The sequence below is a fragment of the Oncorhynchus gorbuscha genome, linkage group LG06, assembly GCF_021184085.1.
Source record: "Oncorhynchus gorbuscha isolate QuinsamMale2020 ecotype Even-year linkage group LG06, OgorEven_v1.0, whole genome shotgun sequence".
Taxonomy (NCBI): Eukaryota; Metazoa; Chordata; class Actinopteri; order Salmoniformes; family Salmonidae; genus Oncorhynchus; species Oncorhynchus gorbuscha.
This window is the reverse complement of record NC_060178.1, coordinates 32,193,221-32,209,962: the sequence shown is the minus strand read 5'-3', so window position 1 is coordinate 32,209,962 and position 16,742 is coordinate 32,193,221. Positions and strand designations below refer to the sequence as shown.

Below are 16,742 nucleotides of genomic sequence, written 5' to 3'. Positions count from 1 at the left end.
CATATGTTACTTGTCACGGACCTAGAATGTACTTGTTTGTTTCACCTAGCCCCAACTTAGTTAGACATGGTTTTGCCTAAATCATACTATGATACCAGCTTTTTGGTGGTACAGTCTGTACAGTCTGTCGGTATATACACTCGCCTATTGTCTACATATTGTGCAAGTGTTTGTCGAGTGCGTCAGAAGATTGAAAATACAAACCGCTAGATCCATATACAGACCAGCGTTCCTGAAAGTCGGATTAATAACATTTACCCGTGGGGATTTAGTGTCATATCTGTAGCCGAAAAAGAACTAAATCCACAAACAACGGGGTAGATAGAGTAAATTCAAATGGAGTTTATTCAACATTGTTTACCATACATGTTAGACGAGTGGGGAAGGAAATCCTACAATCAGAATTCGAAAGGGGAAAGGTGTGGTCAAGTCTAGTGCTCCCCAACATACATTATTTTGACTGTACTCTATGAATTTGTGTGAGGATCAGATCCATGTTACATGATCAATCTGGAGACCAGTCTTCACTTGCCTTATGTAACGGATGTGAAACGGCTAGCTTAGTTAGCGGTGCGCACTAAATAGCGTTTCAATCGGTGACGTCACTTGCTCTGAGACCTTGAAGTAGTAGTTCCCCTTGCTCTTACAGACATAAGAGACAACCACATCAAAACAACTACCAGAATATTGTTTTCTTATCAAAACGTTTATTTCCACTTTGTTAGGAAAAAAGTGCAACTAGGGGGTCATTGGCTTTACAATGGTGGCATAACTGGGATTGATTACCGCCAAAGTATGGGGTAGTCAATTGTTATATTGCCTAGATGAGGTGCTGCTAACAGAATGAGGGCTTCCCCACACTCCAATCGCTGCTTAGCACTTTGTGCCCCTCCCTGCCCCTTAGTCTCTCCTCCTTCAGCTTCCCCGTGGCTGGCCAGCATCTCCTCCAGACTATCCTGATCAGAGCTGGCGTTCTGCAACTCAGGCCGCTCTTCATCCTCCACATCCATCTCAAACACACGGACGTGCCGCAGGTTGGAGCTCAGCTGGGACACAGAGAACAGAAAGGAACTTCGGAACAAGAGATTCTGAATAATCTAAACCAAACTACAACAAGCCTGTTAAAGGCTTAGTAAGGGAATCCCCTTTCCATTGTCTTACCACACAGGCCACTTTCCGGATCCAATTCACAGCCCCAAACTGGGCCTTCATGTTCTTCAAGTCTCTCCACTGATTCTCCAGTACCACCCCACGTGCATGAATGGCACCACTCTGCTGGTCTAACCGGAGAATACAGATGGCACAGTCAACAGGTGACCCATGATGACTACAGTGAAGATAAGTGAATTACCGGTTAAGGTGATAGTTGGTGTTTAGGTGTACCGTTCCTTCAGAAAGTATTCGCGTCCCTTTACCTTTTTCACATTTTGTTACAGCCTGAATTTTAAATAGATTAAATTGAGATTGTATCACAGATACAATTATCTTTAAGGTTCCTCAATCAAGTAGTTAATTTCAAGCACAGATTTAACCACAAAGACCAGGGAGATTTTTCAATGCCTCTCAAAGGGCAGCTATTGGTTAAAAAAAAAAAGCTGAATATCACTTTGAGCATAGTGAAGTTATTAATTAAGCTTTGGATGGTGTATCAATACACCCAGTCACTATAAAGATACAGCCGTCCTTCCTAACTCAGTTGAGAGGAAGGAAACCGCTCAGGGTTTAACTTAAATGAGTGAAAAGACTGTACAGATTAAAAATAATAAAATAAAAAATGATACAAATAAACCAAATAGAGCTGAGCACAGGCAAAATCCTATAGGAAAATCTGGTTCAGTGTGCTTTCCAGACAAATTCAGGAGACAAATGCACCTTTCAGCAGTACAATAACCTAAAACACAAGGCCAAATCTTTACTGGAGTTGCTTGCCAAGACAACATTGAATGTTCCCGAGTGGCCAAGTTACAGTTTTGACTTAAATCGTCTTGAACATCTATGGCAAGACTTGAAAATGGCTGTCTAGCAATGATCAACAATCAACTTGACAGAGCTTGAAGAATTTGAAAAAGAATGGGCAAATATTGTACAATTGAGGTGTGCAAAACTCTTAGACTGACACAAAAAGACTCACAGCTGTAATCGCCACCAAAGGTGCTTCTACAAAGTATTGACTCAGGGGCGTGAATACATAGTGTCAAGAAAAAGAAATGGAATTACCTGGACTTCTGCATAAATTGGTCAGAAAAATTTGATCTGATCATCTAAGTCACAACAATAGACAAACACAGTCTGCTTAAACTAATAACACAAACAATTATACATGTTCATGTCTTTATTGAACACACTGTGTAAACATTCACAGAGCAGGGTGGAAAAGTATGAACCCTTGGATTTAATAACTGGTTGACCCTCTTGGCAGCAATAACCTCAACCAAACGTTTTCTGTAGTTGCGGATCAGACCTGCACGAAACAGTCAGGAGGAATTTTGGACCATTCCTCTTTACAAAACTGTTTCAGTTCAGCAATATTATTGGAATGTTTGGTGTGAACCACTTTCTTGATATCATGCCACAGCATCTCAAATCGGGTCAGAACTTTGACTGGGCCACTCCAGAAGGCGTATTTTCTTCTGTTAAATCCATTCTGTGTCGATTTACTTCTGTGTTTTGTCTCGTTGTCCTGTTGCATCACCATATATATGCCATTTAGCAGACGCTTTTATCCAAAGCGACTTACAGTCATGTGTGCATACATTCTACGTATGGGTGGTCCCGGGGATCGAACCCACTACCCTGGCGTTACAAGCGCCATGCTCTACCAACTGAGCTACAGGACCAAACTTCTGTTGAGCTTCAATTGGCGGACACATAGCCTAACATTCTCCTGCAAAATGTCTTGATAAACTTCGGGAATTCATTTTTTCGTCAATGATAGAAAGCTGTCCAGGCCCTGAAGCAGCAAAGCAGCCCCAAACCATGATGCTCCCGCCACCATACTTTACAGTTGGGATGAGGTTTTGATGTTGTTGTGCTGTGCCTTTTTCTCTCCACACATCGTGTTGTGTTCCTTCCAACCAACTCGACTGTAGTTTAATTTGCCCACAGAATATTTTGCCAGTAGCGCTGTGGAACATCCAGAGGCACTTTTGCGAACTTGAGACGTGCAGCAATGTTTTTTCTGGGACAGGAGTGGCTTCTTCAGTGGTGTCCTCCCATGAACACCATTCTTGTTTAGTGTTTTACGTATCGTAGACTTGTCAACAGAGATGTTAGCATGTTCCAGAGATTTCTGTAAGTCTTTAGCTGATACTCTAGGATTCGTATTCACTTCATTGAGGTGCGCTGTGTTCTTGCAGTCATCTTTGCAGGCCACTCCTAGGGAGAGTAGCAACAGTGGTGAACTTTCTAACTTTTTAGACAAATTGTCTTACTGTGGACTGATGAACATCAAGGCTTTTAGAGATACTTTTGTAACCCTTTCCAGCTTTATGCAAGTAAACCATACTTAATTTTGGGTCCTTTGAGATCTCTTTTGTTTGAGGCATGTTTCACAGCAGGCAATGCTTCTTGTGAATAGCAAACTAAAATTGTGAGTTTTTTTTTATTGGGCAGGGCAACTCTAACCAACATCTCCAATCACGTCTCATCAATGATTGTACTCCAGGTTAGCTGACTCCTGACTCCAATTAGCTTTTGCCTAGGGGTTCACATACATTTTCCAACCTACACTGTGAATGTTTAAATGATGTATTCAATATAGACAAGAAAAATACAATAATTTGTGTGTTATTAGTTTAAGCACACTATGTTTGTCTGTTGTTGTGACTAAGATGAAGATCAGATCTAATTTTATGACCAATTTATGCAGAAATCCAGATAATTCCAAAGGGTTCACATACTTATTCTTGCCACTGTATGTAAATTACATTTCTGTATTCCGTTTTTCAAATAAATAATAAAATAATTATGGGTTATTGTGTGTGACAAACTCAATTTCATCCATTTTGAATTCAGCCTGTAGCACAACAAAATGTGGAATAAGTCAGGTTATATGAATACTTTCTGAAGGCACTAAGTCTTGAGTTTCAGTTTGTAATCAGGTCGAACATAATTAACGGTTTGAGATGAGGTGCAGGTTACAGTTACAAATAGATCACGGATTAGGAATATTGGGGTAGGTTTGCATGTCAGGGAAAAAGGTGTTTCAACCGTACACTAAGACTGGGGCTCCAGTGGAACTCCTTCTCACAGCTGAGAGCTGAGCCGAGAGGGAGATGGGCCAGGACACACCCCCTGCTCTCCTCCTCCTCTGATGCTTGCAGCACCCCTGTCAATGTCTCATCGTCATAGAAACGAGCATCCTGGCAACTGTACACACAGTCAGAACTTAAACACAGACATGCAAAAAAAAAATCATGGGTCTATAATAGTCATTAACACCAATTAAAAACAACAAATAATCAATTGCAGATCATTAGAGCAAGTAATATGCAATGCATGTTCCCATAATTTGCCTGTACAGCTAGATGTTGCATTGTTGAGGGTAGGATTCTAGGAAAGAGAGGAAGACAAGTGATGCACTCACCTGACTCCTGAAACATCATTATCAATACTGTGGCTGAGAACATCACTCAGATCTATCGCCACGACACCAGTGAGAACAGGTCTGTGACAACAGACATAAAAAGAAACAATCAGTCAAACAAAAAAAGCACATGCTCAGTCATAGACAAAGACCTAGTAAATTAGGATTGAACCAGATTAAAATAGGGTGCAGTGCTGTAATGTACTCGTATGTGTCAGTACCCGTCCGCAGTCTGTAAATCTTGCAGGGTGAAATCTCTGGCAAGCAGAACACCTACATATTGCATATCGGTCTTCTCATCATTGTATCTGGACACCAATAATCATGATGATAACCTTGGCAATATACATTATCTGCGTGATCATCATGAGGAGAGTGTTTTGGTAAAATAAGAAATGACAAGATGTTTGTCTTTCAATGACAGAAGTACAGTTTCTGATCTGAAAAGATCGAAACAATAAAATGTAACAAATAAAACACACCCCAAATGAAAACACAATTATTCACTCAAATTGTTATCTGACACAGTGTAGAGAGGAAAACAAACAGCCTGTTACTCAGATTTTCCAATGACCTCCTACAAATAGAGGCAAATCAGTATCACCATAGCTCATGTCATGTCATAACTCAAATTCATATGCCTTCGTTTGGATGTAATCTCTCCAGACTGCTGTAATCGTCATGCAAAACCAATTGAATTAGAATGATAGGATCGTTTCTGCCACATGCAAAACACAAAACAAAGTGTTCCTTGGGTATGTGGCGTTGTATGGCTTGTTAATGCAATCATATTACCACAGAAACAAAGGCTGGGAAGGAGAATATAGAAGAGAACTGAGGGGGATGGACAAGGCAACTAAAATAGTGTGTGAGAAGGAGGGGAGAGAGAGAGAGAGAGAGAGAGAGAGAGAGAGAGAGAGAGAGAGAGAGAGACTGCAAGATGACAAAACTCCTGTGGTGAGTTAGTCAGATTTATGGCTGCCTGGAATTCCTAGCAGAAGCCTCATAAATGCATGACCAAAGTTCTACTGAAGCCCAAGGCAAAGAATTAAAAAAAATAGTAGACTCTTGGAATTCTCATTTGAATTACTTAAAAAAATATATATATATATATATATACCTTAGTTATTCAAATGAGGTACTAAGTCATTTGAACGACTTAGCTTGTTTGAATGACTTAATTGTTCTTTTGTCTAATTAAGCCTAATTTGTTCTGCAGCTTGTCAGACCGTGTAATGCTTGTTGCAGCCATTCATTCACTGATTCCATCCATTGATATGATTATTCATTGACAGTCCTTTGATAGCTTAAATCATGGCTGCTTCTGAATACCAGAGCATGTAAATGGGGTGAGTGAGGAGCAGAGCGTAATTCAGGCAGATTTTAAAAATGGTGTCTGCCTTCTCTCCCGCTCCAATCTCTCTCTGGTACTGCTCAGACACAAGGTCTGGGCATCCTCTGCCTAGCGTATTTTCTTTCCTTTATCATTATTCTTTTAATTAGGCCTATTCGGTTGTAATTATTTAACCTACCCCACCCACCGTACCCTGTATCTAGTTTATATTGTAGATTGTATAGTTTATATTATATATATTGTACTGGTAGCGAAGTCGGGTGCAGGAGAGCAGAGTTTTGTGAACAGGCGCACACTTTATGTAGGCAAAAGTGCAAAACGCGCAAAACAGTCACAAGAATTACGTTTAAGAATAAACATCTTCGTGACAAAATAACACAGAAAAACAAGCCAGTCTGGCGCGTCAACAATACACACGTAACACAAACAATCGTACACAAAGACATGATGGGGAACAGAGGAATAAATACATGTACAGTGGGGCAAAAAAGTATTTAGTCAGCCACCAATTGTGCAAGTTCTCCCACTTAAAAATATGAGAGGCCTGTAATTTTCATCATAGGAACACTTCAACTATGACAGACAAAATGAGAAAAGAAAATCCAGAAAATCACATTGTAGGATTTTTTATGAATTTATTTGCAAATTATGGTGGAAAATAAGTATTTGGTCACCTACAAACAAGCAAGATTTCTTGCTCTCACAGACCTGTAACAACTTCTTTAAGAGGCTCCTCTGTCCTCCACTCGTTACCTGTATTATGGCACCTGTTTGAACTTGTTATCAGTATAAAAGACACCTGTCCACAACCTCAAACAGTCAAACTCCACTATGGCCAAGACCAAAGAGCTGTCAAAGGACACCAGAAACAAAATTGTAGACCTGCACCAGGCTGGGAAGACTGAATCTGCAATAGGTAAGCAGCTTGGTTTGAAGAAATCAACTGTGGGAGCAATTATTAGGAAATGGAAGACATACAAGACCACTGATAATCTCCCTCGATCAGGGGCTCCACGCAAGATCTCACCCCGTGGAGTCAAACTGATCACAAGAACGGTGAGGAAAAATCCCAGGACCACACGGGGAGACCTAGTGAATGACCTGTAGAGAGCTGGGATCAAAGTAACAAAGCCTACCATCAGCAAGGGCATTGAAGAGGAAACGTGGCTGGGTCTTTCAGCATGACAATGATCCCAAACACACCGCCTGGGCAACGAAGGAATGGCTTCATAAGAAGCATTTCAAGGTCCTGGAGTGGCCTAGCCAGTCTTCAGATTTCAACCCCATAGAAAATCTTTGGAGGGAGTTGAAAGTCCGTGTTGCCCAGCAACAGCCCCAAAACATCACTGCTCTCGAGGAGATCTGCATGGAGGAATGGGCCAAAATACCAGCAACAGTGTTTGAAAACCTTTGACCTCGGTCATTGCCAAAAAAGGTATATAACAAAGTATTGAGAAACTTTTATTATTGATCAAATACTTATTTTCCACCATAATTTGAAAATAAATTCATTAAAAATCCTTTAAGTGGGAGACCTTGCACAAGTGGTAGCTGACTAAATACTTTTTTGCCCCACTGTATATTGATTGCGGAATGAAAACCAGGTGTGCAGGGAAGAAGACAAAACAAATGGATACATGAAAAATGGAGCGGCGATGGCTAGAAAGCCGGTGACGTCGACAGCTGAATGAACAAGGAAAGGAGCCGACTTCTGGGTGAGTGAGACAAAATGATAACTCGTCAGTGAAGAGCACTTTTTGCCAGTCTTGTCTGGTCCAGTGACGGTGGGTTTGTGCCCATAGGTGACGTTGTTGCCAGTGATGTCTGGTGAAGACATGCCTTACAACAGGCCTACAAGCCATCAGTCCAGCCTCTCTCAGCCTATTGCAGAAAGTCTGAACACTGATGGAGGGATTTTGCGTTCCTGGTGTAACTCGGGCAGTTGTTGTTGCTATCCTGTACCTGTCCCGCAGGTGTGATGTTCGGATGTACCGATCCTGTGCAGGTGTTGTTACATGTGGTCTGCCACTGCGAGGACGATCAGCTGTCCACCCTGTCTCCCTGTACCGTTGTCTTAGGCGTCTCACAGTACAGACATTGCAATTTATTGCCCTGGCCATATCTGCAGTCCTCATGCTTCCTTGCAGCATGCCTAAGGCACGTTTACGCAGATAAGCAAGGACCCTGTGCATCTTTCTTTTGGTGTTTTTCAGAGTCTGTAGAAAGGCCTTTATCGTGTCCTAAGGTTTCCTAATTGTGATATCATTTGCCTTCCATCTGTAAGCTGTTAGTGTCTTAACGACCAGTCCACAGGTGCATGTTAATTAATTGTTTCTGGTTCACTGAACAAGCATGGGAAACAGTGTTTAAACCCTTTACAATGCAGATCTGTTGAAGTTATTTGGATTTTACGTATTATCTTTGAAAGACAGGGTCCTGAAAAAGGGATGTTTCTTTTTTGCTGAGTTTATATACAAAATAAAACATGAGCAAATCAGCCTGAATATCAGGACACACAACTGCAATGCGTTGACTACTGATTAATTCGCTCATTGCATCAAGTAGCGGTAGGTACGTGGGTAAAATCACTGGAGAAACCAAGCAAAGCCAGTAAAAAATTCATATTACAACCTATTTTCCATGTTTGCTCTAGTACGCATTCGTTCACACTTGAACGTGATATACAATAAGGCTGTCACAAAAAGACAACAGGCACACAGTGGCGGAATAAATTGAACTACACATACGCTTGTTTCATCACAAAACCAGAGAGCAACATATGTCTGGTGAAGTCCACAAAGCAAATATTGCATGTAAAAAACAGTTATGACCTGCAGCATGGTCAAGCAAGTTAATGTTTGACAGTTTACTAAACAACTACTTACTGCAAGTCAGCACAAAGACAATAGGAGCACCTCCTCCGCTATATTCTAGTAGCATTTCAACTTAAACATCATCAAATCAACACTGCTATATATGTTTAGTTTAATACACTGAAAACAAACTTAAAGATACCAAAAACTATTTAGTCCAATAAATATCGTGTGTGTGTGTGTGTGTGTGCTTGCATCCACGTGCAAGTATTATTTTTTTACTCACCCTACTTGTAGACTAGTTGAACACCAAATGCCATTCTCTTCTCGTTCATGTTGGCAAAACGGTCTATGGCTCTATACGCTTTTAGTTTTTGCTTTCATAGGCTACCTAGCTAAAATGCTATCTGCCTCGCATGGGCGACAATGAACCGGCTAAGTTAACTAGCTAGTTAACGTGAGCCTACATCTAGGCTACATATTGAACTTCAATCGTCTCAGGCCAGTGGCACAATATATTAATTTAGATCAGAATCATCATCATAATTATTGGCCTGTAGAGAATTCAATGAAAACCACAAGTCCAAATCTCCATCATTTTTAACATTTACATTTGAATCATTTAGCAGATGCTCTTATCCAGAGAAACGTACCGTAGCAATTAGGGTTAAGTGTCTTGCTCAAGGGCATATAAACAGATATGGCTCTGGGATTCGAACCAGCAATTTTTTGGTTACTGGCCCAATACTCTTAAATGCTAGGCTACCTGCAACTCCAGCCATGGCTTAAAAAAGGGCCGATTTAGCAAGCTAGCTACTGCAGGACATCAACACAAGCAGATGAGAAACACGTGTTTTTCTGACAATGATGATGTTTTGCTTAGGATGTGATTTCATTGGGGAGAAGTCAAATCCAAACTGGACAGTTTGGACTGTGTCAGGAAAACAATCAAATGCTACGGCGGCAACATGTCATACTCTCTTGATCCAGACAGCATCAGATACATGGGCTGCACATACTGAGACAGAGGGGCGCTGTTTCCCTCACCCGGTTGATTTCTCTTGTGAGATTCAGCCACTTGCGAATCGATGAAAAATTATGAAAACACAGAGACGAAAGACACATCATTTTTAATTGGTCTGATATTTTCTGGTATTCCCTTAGCATCAATGAATACACACCACTGATTGCATCTGAAACTGTTCTTTAGAGATTGCAAGTTGAAGTTAGGGCTTCATCTACATTCATGCCACCTGGGCCTATTGACCCAGCCGTGGATAGGTACACTACAGATGCCTCTCTCCCCTATGTCAGGAATAATTTTACCCGCTCTGAGGAACAAGCCCTTACATCGCCAGAATGACACCTCCAAAGTCATCCGCCCAGAGGACAAAGGGAGACGATGTTACTGTACAAGACTACACCGTCTATAACTGAAGTACTCAGGCAACTGAATGATCAGACATTCTATAAGAGACTCACTACAAACCCCACAAAATAGCTTTTGTCTGTAATCGTACAGGCTGTCGCTAAAAGGCACGCGCAGTGGTAACAACACCAAAAGAGAACAGTTCATTGCTGCTCCATGCTGGTTATATGCAGTCCCTAAAATACTGGTGAATTATCGAAATAGGACAGGACCAATCTTCTGTGCGATATCTGTGCAGGTTTGGATGAAGGCATGAAGATCTCTGCTCGGCTTCAAATGCCTTGATTGTTAAATACGCAAACCATGTATTGTGACACTTTTGTTTACCAAAGACCCACAATTAGATATTAGTTCAACTCCTTCCCGCGAATAATAACGACTCCATACAACATTATTGTCCAAAGAGGTGACTCCTGGTTTCTTGAAGTGTTTGAAATAGCCTAATTGGTCTTGCAGCAAGTTGATCCCTGCTATGCAATGATTTATTTTGCAACCCATCTACCAAATCCATCCATTATGCACGGTTCTCCCTCTCAAGCGTTCCTTCTCAAAATGCTTTCAAATCAATATTCTTTGCTTTATCATCAAATTAATGGGTTGTTGTCGTCAGTGCTATTGGAAATCGGATAGCTTCCTTATGTTTCAGTAAACCATTAGCCAACAGTTCAAAGATGAAACATATTGATTAAATGTACTTTGTTCCTGTTATTGTGAACTGTAGGCTATAACAAGTTAAACCTTTCGATTGAAGGCATATCACAAACCTCGTTTTATAGGCGATGCATGTTTGGCTAATAAAAAGATGTTGCTCGCTGCATAAACCAGCCTATTATCTCTGAAGTTCATTCATTTATTTGGTGATGGATACTTTAACTGTAGATTTAGACTAATGTTAGAGCTCACATAGGCTACTTCTCTACCAGAGCCCGTGAGATAACTGGTCCTACCGGTAAGTGCTGTCTAAGCGATTCGCTTTTGATATCATGTTACCTCCCTACATTGATTATATTGATGAAAAACCGCTGTTTACCTCATGCCGCACACATTTCATTCTAGCTCACAATCAACGACGGTTATTTACTGTAATCCCTCAGCAGTGGCGAAGTGTAGGCCCATGACTATGTAACCTTGTGACACAGTCCTACTGGACTCTGTGCGGAAATGTCACACGTGCGGCTTCATCTCAAAGTATTTAAAAATGGTTGGCGTTTCAAATATATTCTATTCTCCTTTCTCTTGTTTATATTATGATTATATTCTCACCAATATTACTCTATGTAAGTAAGCTTTTACACGTGTATTTTTCTGTCTTTATAATAATACTATTGAATTTGTAGAGCGAATTTCACACGCTCAATGCACATGTGAAGCTTGTTGACGCTTGCTTTATGTGCGCAAATCATCTGACCGCTGCAGTTTGAAATGATTTATTCCCTTTTATGTATGGGAAGAAGCAGATACTTGTTTTTATTATTTACATTATGACATTTGAGCTTCTTTAAATATTTTTTTTACAGTATGGTGTTTCTATTCCAAGGAAAACAAAAATACATTTTACAGTAGCCAATGTATTGCCTACCCAAAACATCCGTTAATACATTTGAAGTCCTTCAAAATATAAACTACATATCATAATGTCAGAAAGTAGAATATAAACTAGATATAGGCTACTGTGGGTGGGGTAGGTAAAATAATTACAACCATATCACATCAGTCTTACAAAGCTACAAAATTACCAACTGTGGTGCCTTATTTCTGCATTACCAAATGAGGAGAAACAAACTTCACACAGCAGTCAGAGTTATACTTAAACTACATTTTTAGTAATAAGAGCTTTGCAATAACATTTTGACTTTCAATGATGCGCCATTTCTAATGAACCATTGAAAGTGACAACAGAAAAGTACAAAGATCTTTTATAGCCAAGATACACCCCTCTCAACCTACATGACGAACCACAGATCTTAAGAACAGTTCACAAAGAGACTTTATAATTGAGAAAGGAGAATCCCTTAGCCAGATAAAATTCACTATAAATTATCGTTCAGTTTGGTCCCTAAAACGAGGTTCTAATCTCATTCCTGGTACTTCATAGCACAGAACCACTACCTCATCCAATGGCATAACTCAATTGTCAACTATAGATACTCCCATTTCAAGTAAAACCTCTTCTTGACCCCTCTCCTGGACAAGCTCACTGAGGGGAGTGAGCCTCTAGGTCATACACTATCCCAGGATAAGTGCAACATCAGAGAGGACATACAATGGTTCCAGACACTGCCATACACCTCCCCCAATGCCAAAGGAGGGATTGACTGGCACACAGACAATTGGTTTCCCATTAATCACACCATCCCTTCACATGGTTTAAGAATAGGTAAATACACATTCACATATGAAGACAATGTTCCATCCTGGCCTGTTCCCTTTCTGATATTCTGCATAGCACCAGAGACATGTGAAAGACAAGCCTGACCTCTCCCCTCTCTGGGCCCCAAGTGACTGAGCCCCAGCTGAGGGAAGGAATGCAACTGCCAACACTAGAGTCATTAGAAATACATTCTTATAAAAAGTATATCACATAAGAATATTATGCAGATAAGACATCTTAATTACTTATGTTACCCAACTAATTCTGATTCATCCGCCACACAACATACGCAAACGTTATTATTTAGCTCACCTTGACGGTCAGCTGATTCATGAGGAGAGCCTGTAGTTCTGGGCTGATTAAAAATAGAGAACTTAGTTAGTCTGCACATAAAAAAACGTAGACACCTGCTATATCAGTCTTTTCAATGTCAGATGAGATTTGATGTCCTGCAGTGGCACCTACAGGACACTTTGAATCACTACATATCAAATGTTTAACATATTTTTGCATTAGTGCTCACGGCTCAACTACATGATCTATTACTTATTATAAACCAGGTGGTTTGAGCCCTGAATGCTGATTGGCTGAAAGCCATGGCATATCAGACCGTATACCACAGATATTACAAAAAATAGCTTGTTTAATGTTCTAATTACGTTGGTAAACAGTTTGATAATAGCATTAAGGCACCTTGGGGGGGGGGGGGGGGGGTTGTAATATATGGCAAATATACCACAGCTAAGGGCTGTATCCAGGCACTCTGCATTTCATTGTGCATAAGAACAGCCCTTAGTCGTGGTATATTGGCCATATAAGGCCCGAGTGGATGTGGTATTACTTAGGTAGAAAGCACGTTTTGTGGAGGACAGGGTAGCGTACAAGTCATTGGCCACTTTTCTCACCTTGATCGTCCCCATAGTAGAAGCTACAGAATCTCATCCTGGAATTGTGTGCTGGTGTTCTTCTCCTAAAAACAGGAATTGGTTCGGATCATGCCTTTTAGGGGTGATGTCATTATTGGAAAATGGGCTGAGGCAAACAGTGACCTGAACGAACTTAGTGAGCTGGAGGTCCATCTGCATGAGGATATCCTCCCAAACCTCACACATACGGGTGAGAGAGGGAGACGCAGGTACTGAAGGAAAGATATAGAGAGAGAGAATAAGTTGGATCGAGAGAGAAGGACCAATGGCCAGACTAGTCTGATGAATGCCCTCATATCTCTATGGAAATATGAACTATGATGAGACATCTTGCCATATTAGTTACATAAGGAGGGCATTGACCTGCAGCCGAGTGGAGATGTGGGTGAACTTGTGTGCCATCCTGGTGACCTCAGGGAGACAGTGGGACAGCAGCCCTGTGTCAAAAACTGGAGGACACAACAAGCGTACATAGTGAAAGAGCTCAAATAAGATAAGAATATATACTGAACAAAAATATAAATGCAACATGCAACAATTTCAAAGACTTCACTGAGTTACAGTTCATGTAAGGAAATCAGTAAATGTACATAAATTCATTAGACCTTGATCTATGGATTTCACACGACTGAGCAGGGGCGCAGCCATGGGTGGGCCTGGGAAGGCATAGGCCCACCCACTGGGGAGTCAGGCCCAGCCAATCAGAATACGTGTTTCCCCACAAAAGGGCTTTACTACAGACAGAAATACTCCTCAGTTCCATCAGCTGTCCGGGTGGCTGGTCTCAGACGATCCCGCACATGAAGGAGCCGGATGTGGAGATCCTGGGCTGGCATGGTTACACGTGGTCTGCGGATGTGAGGCCGGTTGGATGTACTGCCAACTTCTCTACTTATGGTAGAGAAATTAAAATTAAATTATCTCCCAACAGCTCTGGTGGACATTCCTGCAGTCAGCATTCCAATTGCATGCTCCCTTAAAACTTGAGACATCTGTGGCATTGTGTTCTGTGACAAAACTGTACATTTTAGAGTGGACATTTATTGTCCCCAGCACAAGGTGTACCTGTGTATTGACCATGCTGTTTAATCAGCTTCTTGATATGCCACACATGTCAGGTGGATGGATTATCTTTGCAAAGGAGAAATGCTCACAAACAGGGATGTAAACACATTTCTGCACAGCTTTTTATGCATATGGAACATGTCTGAGATCTTTTATTTCAGCTAATGAAACATGGAACCAACACTTTATATACTGCATTTATTTTTTTGTTCAGTATAGAATATGACAGTCATGATGGGTCAGAAATATACTCAATTTTACTTAAATGTGGGCATAACTGATTACCTGGATGTAGCAGATCTCCGGGTCGTTGTCAGCTGACCTGATTTCTGGGATGATAAACAGGGACTTCAGGTCACCGGACAGACACAGGATATGACATATCCCATGAGATTGTGTGTTAACTGAATCTTCCATAATAAAGCATGTGAAACTTGCATCACTCACTTCCCTTCCCCCATAAGGTTTAGGATCTCGTTTGACTCCACTACAAGACGGAGGGTTGGTTATGAGAAAACGTATCCTAGTGCAGACAGGTTGTCTAAAATATCATTTAAATGAATCACAGTCGCTGAAGATACATACACATATCTTTGATGTAGTACTGTAGCTAAGAATCAACAAAACCTGTCTTCAGTAGGGGGCAGATGCAGCAAAACAAGCTAAATGCTGTAAAGTATGTGTTAACACAAGAACCAAGAGTTCTCCTAAATATATTTTACTTGAATAAATGACAAATGATTGATATTCGTCAGTGACATTATAAAGACACGTTTACCTCTTGGGAAGAGTTGGCAACTTGGGAAGAAAAAGGTTGGACTCATCTTCAGAGGTGTAGAATGAGTAGAGGACACTGAAAGACACAACGTTTATATTTCACTACACAGTTCAGACACACTCAAAAGTATCTAGTGTAACTCTCCTGTCCCCTGTAGACCTGCTCTCCTCCAGCACCTCCATCCAGGGCATAGGGTTCTCTACTGGGAACAGGTGAAGAATCTCTGCATCACACAGCACCACCAGCTTAAGTGTCCCCGAGGCTAAAGGCCAGGACTGAACACAAAACAGAGCACACACATTAGATAAGCACTGAACAAATGCAGAGGCTGACACACTGTGCTGTAGTAAATGTGTTGTGTTGAGTGTGTGAAGGTTTATTGTTGTAACCGTGGTAATGTAACATAACGTATATGCTTCCAATGTGATAAGTAACTTGAGACATTCAGGTCTATCTCTTACCATCAGGTCTCCAAGCTAACGCAGTGATCTCCTTTCCAGTATTCTCATTGGGTGGCAAACACAGATGACTCCCATAATAAACTGATGTGATCTGGTATTGATCTGGGTATGAAAGTGTGGGTGTGTTTCTCTCTTTACCTAGCCAGCAGTGTGTGCGAGGGCAATGAGATCCCTCTTTGGAAACCATGCCATACACAGAACTGGGTTTGGGAACTGCTTCTCCCCCACTTGACGAAAGGCAGGCATTATTGTGTACTGAAAATAGAATAAAGCAGCATTAACAAGATCATGCCAGGGGGCAGTTTTGCGGCACTTTTTTTATTAAAGAAATAGCTAGCTAATTGTGTCAATGACAGTGTCTGAGGGAGTTTGGAAATAATCTGTAATAGCCCAGAACAGAGGCTAGCAGTGACACCTATCCTATAATCTGGTCCACAGGCTAATTGCTCATACATGGAAGTGTCAGGGGAACGAGATCAAAGATGATCTACTATAAGAATGAGAGGATGTGCCTCTACCTCTCTTGACGAGACTAGCCCGATGAGATTGAGACAGGTACAGAACAAAAACACAACAGTAGAAGACACCTTTATCACTGTTAGCCTACATAGATTGCCAACGCGTGCAAGCTATGCTAGCCAATGACAAGAAGCAACATTGTAATAATTATTCAAATAATAGATAGCTAGTTGACGTTTAATTTATCAACAATTATCTTGTAAAGTTGACAAGTCAACTTGCTAACAACAACTGCGAGTGCGAGGGGAAAGAAATAGACAGTGTATGGCATTTTACTGGGATGTCTGAGGACCAACTATGTTACTTTCAAAATAGCTACTAACGATAACAGTTTATGCCTAGCTATCTCCATGTTCACATTTCGCTGCGGACAGCGCAGTGGGTGAAGTCTTGACCAATTGTCTTCAAATCTGAGTAGCCAATGAAATACCAGCAATAGGG

The 16,742-nt window shown here is 41.0% G+C and overlaps 1 pseudogene; it reads right to left on the bottom strand.

Moving 5' to 3' along the window:
* Positions 1-332: 332 nt before the first annotated feature.
* On the bottom strand, positions 333-14,932 carry LOC124038667 (annotated as a pseudogene).
* Between the last annotated feature and the right edge of the window lie 1,810 nt (positions 14,933-16,742).